This window comes from Grammomys surdaster, unplaced genomic scaffold (genome assembly GCF_004785775.1).
Source record: "Grammomys surdaster isolate TR1022 unplaced genomic scaffold, NIH_TR_1.0 174, whole genome shotgun sequence".
Classification (NCBI taxonomy): domain Eukaryota; kingdom Metazoa; phylum Chordata; class Mammalia; order Rodentia; family Muridae; genus Grammomys; species Grammomys surdaster.
Window position 1 is genome coordinate 17,943,950 of NW_021604622.1, and position 8,957 is coordinate 17,952,906.

Genomic DNA, 8,957 nt, shown 5'->3' on the forward strand with positions numbered 1-8,957 from the left:
CTGTTTTTTTGTTGATAGTTTTTTAAAATTCAAGACAGACCAATTGAATCATCTTTAAATCATTTTATATCTAATTATAGAACTCTTTTTTTCTTACTCAGTTCATCTGTGCTTCACTCTCAACATTTACCTGGCACAGAATTTCTGGCTTGAATGTGTTTTAAGCTCAAGAAACTTAATGGAAAACATCCTAAGTGTTGTTGCCAAATATTTCAGAGAAACTCTCAAATTAAATGAAAGGAGTATATTTAGAACAGGGGTTGTGAGTGATTTTCTGAGATGGTGTATATTTAAAATATATATTAATGAACACAACCATTAGAGAAAACAGAATCTGGACTCAAACATACCATGATTTCAAAGGTAAATCATTTGGCCAATTATGAATCAGGATAAAATACATGAAATGCATACTTTATTAAACATATGTTTATTTCTTCCCCAAATTTACCACCTTAACATTGTGATGTCATAAGGTACAGTCTTTGGGATATGATTTATTAATAGTATTTTGGATAATTTAGTTTGGAAAGTATTTCCAGGGCTCAGACTGGATGCATGCATTAAAAAGACAGGGAGTCTCTGCATCTGTATTAGTCAGGTGCTGGCAGAACTTCTTAGGTGACAGACATACAAGACTTCTGTCAGCAATTGCTTCTTGGCATCAGCAATAGCATTGGGTTTGGTGTTTGCAGATGGGATGGATCCCTAGGTGGGGCAGTCTCTGGATGTCCTTTCCTTCAGTCTCTGCTTCATTTTTTATTCCTGCCTTTCCTTTAGACTGGGAACAATTCTTAGTTAAAAATTTTGAGATGGGTGTGTGGACAAGCTAGGGAAAGGACTGAAGGAGCTGAAGGAGCTGAAGGAGATTGCAGCCCCATAAGAAGACCAATATCAACTAACTAGGCCACCCAGAGCTCCCAGGGACTAAACCACCAACCAAAGAATATACACAGAAGCATCCATGGCTCCAGCTACATATATAGCATAGGGTGGCCTTATCTAACATCAGTGGAGGGGAGGCCCTTAGTCCGGCGTAAGCTTGATGTCCCAGTGTAGAGGAATGCTAAGATGTTGAGGCAGGATCGGAGTATGGTAGAAGAGTGGGTACCATCATAGAAACAGAGGGCAGGGTGGTCGGATGCTAGAGAGGTGAGGTGAAAGTGGGTAAAAGTGGATGAAGGAACACCCTCATAGAGGCAAAAGGGGTGGGAGATAGGATGGTGCTGTTGTGGAAGGAATACCAGGAAGGCAGATATCATTTGAAATGTAAATGAATAAAATGATTAATAAAAAAGACAAGGAAGTCTGATATATGGAGTTAATTTTGGGGAGGTTATTATTAGAGAACAAAACAGGAGAGAGAGACAGAGTTTGATTTTTCCGAAATGAAATTCAATATGAATTCTAATATGAAGAAATTATTTCAGTGCATCATACATTTACTTTCATGGTAAAATTTTACATCACCTCAAGTGGATAAGTAGTTCTATCAGTAAAAAGAGATGTAGTTAAATGATTATTTTGTGACTTTACCTTTGTAATTAATTTTTTGTTACGAATATGTCAGCATAGTAATTGTGTGTGGGTGGAGACATGACTTCTCAGGTGTGTGGGTCCCTTGTTCTGGAGGAGGGTGTCCCACAATGATCTTTGGACCAGCCTGGTGCGGGGGGTCCAGGCCAAGGCGACAGAGGGGGAGCAGGAAGGGGAGATCGCCTGCCTCTGCTGCTGCCTCTGCTCGAGTCTCAGCTGTCCCCACCCTGTCACTCCCAGGTGCTGGACCTGTCTCTCCTCACTGAGCTGGCCTGGGCTGCGCCAATAGGAAGCTGGCTACCTGGCAAGGAGGCAGCTTGGTGTCCCAGGCAGGTTCCAGGAGAGCAAATCTCTTTCCAAGTGTTACAGCTTTTGCTACAGAAACTCTCAGACACCAGGATGATTCTCAAACTCATTTTACTTTTCCTGAATAGAGAGAACCCTTATATAAAATTTCAAGGTGGGTTAGGGTCTGGCAGCAGATAATGCGCCTATTGGCTTGGTCTGAGAACTCGGAGATACCTCATCTACATGTAGGAGAGCCTGAGGCACTGTTCCTCGTGACTGATGGCCATAGACCTCTCTGGGGGAGGGGGGGGGGCTGTGGAGGGCTGAAGCTGAATGAAAGGAACCAGGGCCCGGGAGCAGATCCGAACACCTGTCGCCCTGATAAAGGTCCGGGGTTCAAGACCTATGGTCACCAGGCACCCAGCTGATTCTCACAGTCCACCGCCACACACAGGTGCTCTTGAGAAGACCTGGGCTTGCCAGAGAACTTACTGCATATATCCAGCTGTCACTCCCACCCAGGTAAGCTGATGCCCTCTTCTGGCCTCTGTGGGCACCAAAGACACATGCACATAAAATAAAAAGGCAAACCTTTTTAAGAACATAAGAAAATGTATACAGTAATTAACATAGAGATAGTTTGAAGTAAATAATTATATACATATATTTCTAGAGTGTATAGGCAAGTGCAGAGAGCAAATTTGGTAAATATTAATGACAATTCATTAAAAGCATGATAATTTATTATGTTTGTACAAAATATATTTAGTTATAAATAGTCCCCTCCAATTTTTCGGCCTTAAAGCTTACATTCGTTGTTGTGAAATTATGTACTCATTTCTCATTCTAGATCCTTGACTTCCTTTGTAATTATTGTTCTTATTTCAAATCAGTATTTAGCTTTGTGTAAATACATCTTTGATATCTGAAACATTGATATTTACTGATTGTGATGGGAAAAAGTGAAGTATACAAGAGTCCTGCACAAAAACAGAAAACTAGGAAATAAAATCAAATCTATGACTTTTCAAAACAAAGAAATTAATGATCTCTGCTATGTATCTCCTAGGACATTCTTGGATTCTCAGTTTCTGTTTGGTTGGTTGTAAAGGTGTGGTGTGGTGTGTGTGTGTGTGTGTGTGTGTGTGTGTGCTCACATATGCCATGTGAACATTGGTGTTCAAGCAAGCCAGAAGAGCTGGATCCCCTGAGTTGTCAGATGTGAGTGCTAGAATCTGAACTCTGATCCTCTCTGTCTAAGGAGTGCTTGCTCTGCACCACAAGCTGTCTCCACAGCCTGAAGACGACTCATGTCTATTGTGTCCTCCATGTTTTCATTTTGTAACTAACAAACCATTTTTAACCAGATGAATACATGCCTAAAATGAGTCTTTTTAAAATATAGACTTTTTCATTTTATTTTTTGATTTCCAAATACTTTGTTTTCTATAAACAGACATCAAATATTTTTTTGTTTTGAAAGAAAGGACATGGAGAATCTTTCTGGCAGGTTTTATAATTTTCTTGAAATAAAGCTGAGCTTATGACAGACATTTCAGGGCCATCTGGTACAAATTAATGGTAAAAAAAAATTGGAATGTCTTTTTTATTATCAAAGTTAAAAATAAATTTTAATTGTATCTTGATGTTGACCATTTGTTTTGTTAATTATTTTCTCCAAAAATATACTCATGTAAAAACAATACAGTAACATATTTATATAGAAATACAAATGTTTGTTCATCTATTAATGGGCAATCATTACTTCTTCTACATTAAAGTCAAAAATTCCAAAATTACTTTACTCATGTATATGTTTACAGTATTTGATACATAAAAAGCATCATTGTACATGAATATACTGTTGTCATGGAAACCATCTTTTAAGAATTGTTGCATTTGATAAAAACTTATGTGTTGATTTTATGCTATCTATTAACTTCTCATAATATGGATAGAGGCTGAGGCCTTGAACAAGATAACCAAATACTTTCTGACCTACAGTTACAATCTAACTTCATATTGTAAGCTGAGAAATAATTTTTATTACATGGGGCCTTTGAAAGTAGCTGTTCTTTTGCTTCAGTTTGCCAATTATTGGGATTACAGATGTGTGCTGCACAGCTTACCATTATGTTTTAATAGCTGCATTAATTTCCAATGCAGAAAAGAAATGATCAAGAGATTGAGAAGGTATGTAGACCTAAGTAGTATTGATGATAATATTATAATGAATTTGAATTTTAAAAAAGAAAGCAGAAGGAAATAAAAACACAAATGGGAATATTTAGGAGAGGGGACATTGATATGAATATGTCACACCAGTGCATGCATTCCCTCTTCGTTTCACAGTTGTACTGAGAGTATGATTCACAATGTTCATATACATTCAATTAATCAAATCATTGATAGAATTCAAGAGTTTTAGCATGTCTGTCTATGTACACAATTGTCACTACCATCAGTTTTTTAGAACATTCTCAACCAACTGGAGGGACACTAGAGCCCTTAGCTGGCACTTTTCTTTCCAATGAAACTAGTGACTTAACTACCTCCTCTCTCTTTGAGTTTACCTGTTGGAGACACGCAGTACACCATGCATCTTTTCACATCGAGTCCCTCCTCAATTCGAGAGCATTCTGAGGATGTCTACGTTTTTGCCATTTTAAACAAAATTGCTATGAATGTTAATATGAATGTTTTTAAGTGGTTGCCTTATTTTTATTTCTTTGAAATGATTTCTGCTTTAGGTTATAGCTCTCAATGCTTCAATTTCTGAGTATTGGCAGACTTTCAAAGTGGTTGTACCATTTTGCATTCTCCTCTGCTGACCACACAGACTCCAGGCTTTCACATGCTTGCTGACACTTAAAATTGATTGTCTCTAGAACAAATTCTATCCTAATGACAGAAAAGGGAGCTGATAAAAGAAGGAAAGACTGCATATCCTTAATCCTCCCTGGCAAGAAAATTTGATATTATAAAAGAAAAGTGGAGAATAATGCTTACCAGAGGCAATAAAGATAGGTTATAGTGCAGGGAAGAGAGGGGAAGTTAGGTATCTCTTCTAGCACTGTTAAGAGACACCATCCATGGTCAAGTCAGCTCTTATAAAGGAAAAAATGTAATTGGAGGCTTGCTTACGCTTTCAGAGGTTTAGTCCATTATCATCATGGCCTGCAGAATGTTGGCATGGAAACAGGTGCTGAAGCAGTACCTGAGACCTATATTATGATCCCGAGGCTAAAGGAGAGACTCTGAGTTTGGCCTGGGCTTTTGAAATTTCAAAGTCTACCCCCAGCAACAGGAATGCTCCAGCAAGATCACACCTTCTAATCTTTGTTAATTCCTTTTTACTGTGGAGGCTTGTTGCTTCAATGGGAGGTGATGGGAGTGAGTGAGTGGGTGGATGGGGGAGTACCCTATTAGAGGCAAAGGGGAAGGGAGATGGGATAAGGGGTTTGCAGAGGGGAGAAGAGGAAGGGCAACAACATTTGAAATGTAAGTGAACATAATAACCAATTAATAAAAAAATCAAATAAAATGAAAATAAAAGTAAATAACTTAATAAATAAATAATCACCATTACTTGGTGACTAAGCATTTAAATATATGAGCCTATGAAGGCCATTTTATTCAGAGTACCTAATTTCTAAAGTTTTAGTTGGAATTTTTATGATTGCATGAAATTCATTGCCTCTGATACTTTTAGCAGTAAAATTTCCTTTTGTTTATGTTTTTTTTCTGCTAATGATACTAGCTATGGTGAAGATCCAATGCTGTCAATTGGGATTCTGTAAACATTACATCACATGGCAGCCTCTTAACACATAGACATGAGCAATTATAACTTGCCAAGTGAGCCATGATCATTGAGGATCATGAGAAGACAAAGAAATAAATGATTCATTGAATAGAACTGTATGCTTGCTTTTATATACACATGAAATGGGATATGTACTAGAAGTCTAAAAACTGTAGTGTCTATTCCAAAAACATATTACACTTGTAAGTCAAAAACTTCAGGTTGAAAACAATGTAAACTTGTTCCCATGTAATCATATTTGTTAGACTCTTTCTTGTTCACAAGTGTGTATGATGTGATTGTGCAAATGTGTAAGGAATGTGTGTATGTGTGAATAAACCATGTGTGAGTATGCATTGCAAATTTCTAGGTGTGTAAGGATGCATAAAAATGAGTGGGCTTGATATTTTGTCAAAGGTCTTAGTAATGCTTAAGAATATTTCACCATGTAGCAAAAATCTCTCTCTCTCCTTTTTTTTTTTCTGGTGTTCTCACATTAAGCTCTCGTTAAACAAGATGAATACTTTTTCTTTTTCAAATATCATATTATATTTCTATATTAATAATGTCTCTCTTTAAAGATGATTATTTATGTAATTCAAAACTCTGTTTCTGACTGAGACATTGATTCTCGGAAACAAACTAAGGATGAACTTTGCTCTTGGGCCACATATTCACATTAGAAACGACTCGTGCCTTAACTAGCTAGTTTTGAAATCATGGGGAAGGTCAATGAAACTCACATGGAAACCTTGCTATCACAGGAGGTCATGAACAATGTAGGAGGCATTGAGAATGTAGAGCCCCATTGTAGGTGCGAGTCTCCCGACCCTCCCTTGTAAGTACTTTTCTCCACATAAGATACTAGTAGGAATGTGTGGATAAAAAAGAAGTGTCTGCTGTGTTTGGGGAGCCCATCTGAGGACTCTAGTAATTTTTGAGAACAACATTAAATTACCTTTTCAGACACATTTTGTATTTTACACCCATAGGATATTGTGTGATATCTTGACTGACATTTCCCACACTTTCTCTTATTTTCTGGTACATTAAGTTTAGTCTATGCCATAGAGCATATTGGTTGTCATCAAATGTGACAAAATCTGCTGCCTGAAGGTCTCCTTTCAGAGAGAATCTTCCCCAGATATTTTCACAAGCCTTTCCCTCTGCAGTCAGCTCTGCAGGGAGCGTGACTATTACTACTCAGTTCAATAGAGCTCCCTTTCCCATTGCTATTATATCACTTTGATTGATTTTTAAAAGAATACCAATCAGTGTGTTTGGAATATTAAAATATGAAATCCTGTTTGATATACCACATACTTCTACACCAAACAAAAAAAAAAAACAAAAGAAAAAAAGAAAAGGAAAGATGAATATCTGAGTCAGATAATCAATACCAAATGTGTGTTCATTTCAGGTCAGGCTTGTGGGGTTTATAGAAATGCAGGAGTTGCATTCTTAAGCTTCTTAGGTAGAGGAAGAAGTAAACTTGTTTGAGAAAAAGATTCCATTAGATTGGGCCTGTGGGCAAGTCTGTGGGACATTTAAGTAATGGTTGATATCATAGAGGCCAACTCATTATTCTACACAGGGGCAGGAGGTTCTGGGTGTGAGGGAGCAGCTCTGGAAAACTCTCCAGTTACTAGTATTCCTCCAATAGTTTTTTGTGTGTGCTTCCTTTCCTTCTGAAGGTTCTTGTGTTGAGTTCCAGCACTGACTATCCTTGATGACTGAGTAAATGGTGTAAGATGAATAAAGTCTCCTCCCCTGGTTATCTTTGGGTAGTATTTTACAAGAAGCAAACTAATACAGGTAGTGAATCTGTTTGTTTTAATGCTAGTTTTTACAAATCCAGCCAGAAACAGTATCAGTTGGTTTGAGTCTTTGTGTTGCCTTTTTACATCTTTTATCTAGTTTATTATTTGAAAGTTTCTAACATGTATATAAAGTACTTTATGCACATCTTCTCCTTATTCCTGATTCTACTTCATGTAACACCCTCTAAAACTTCATCTTCTAATTTAATATTCTCCTTTACAATAATTTAACCTTTTAGATACGTTTGATGTTTTGAGTTCAATTAGTGTTGCCTATATGCTCATGGTATTTCCATATCTAACAATGTGACAAGTAGAGTTTTATATTTTTATCTATATGTTTTGAGATATATAGAAACAATTCAGACTCAAAGAAATAGGTAACTAGAAGAGATAGGAGTGGTTTATAAGGCTTAACATAGAATTATGGCTATTCTACTGTCGTTCTAGATTTATAATACAGTCAACAGATTATTGAAGCTTAGTTGAAATATGCAATATAAAACCCTACCACAAAATTTTCAGCTTGGAACTTTAAAAATATTTTGTTTAACATTTTGATGACATTGATTTCACTTAATGTTCTATCGCTGAGAACTCCTGGGCACATAGAAATTATTGGTTTTTAGGGCTACACAAAATTCCCAATGTTTACCTATTTAATCAAATAGTATTTAAAGAAGTCCATATTCTTTCTCTGTGTTAATAGACTTTAAATTTTTGAGAAGCTGTCAAATACATAGTTGCAAATCACAATTTTATAGAATTCTAACTTATTAATTGAAGCTCAAATTTCATCACATACAATTGTGTTGTGTTTCTTTTTTTCCCTGCAGATGACATGGTCTGAATCAATTTATGAGAATTTGTAACCAAATATAGAAATAAAGTTATCTTAGGCATCTTCTCAATTAAAATCATCTTCTGTAAAAATGTATTTTCCTTAAATGTGTAGACCAGACTGTCAGAGAACATTTTTTTTTTCTATAGAAAACAATACTTTAGTATTCTGGAGAAATATTTCCTGTATGCATTCCACTTATCATCCAATGTATTTGTCTAACCAAGACTGAAGAAAAATATTACTCTATTACTAATTGAAACATGGCAGTGGATATTTCTTCCTACATCCTTCTTCCCTCTTCCACTTATCATCCTCATCATCTGCCTTCTCTTCCTCTTTCTCTGGAAGTATGTTGTATTGTGTAATGAATGACAGCCAGTTCCTTATTAATATTGTGGGTCTGACTAACACATTTGTAGTTTTGCCTTTCCAAAAATCATTCCCAACATTAGTCAAGACATAGCCTCAGCTAAAACATTGCTAGAAAGTGGGAGGAAAGTAGTTACATGATTTTAAAACTGAATTCTTAGAATGTCATATCACCCATAGGCACTATGTAGAACTACTGCACGTTGGGGAAGTTAAGAGTAAAATAGTACCATATAAACCAGGGTTTGTAACCCTTCACAATAGCCATCGTTGATATTTAAGAACATATTTTTGG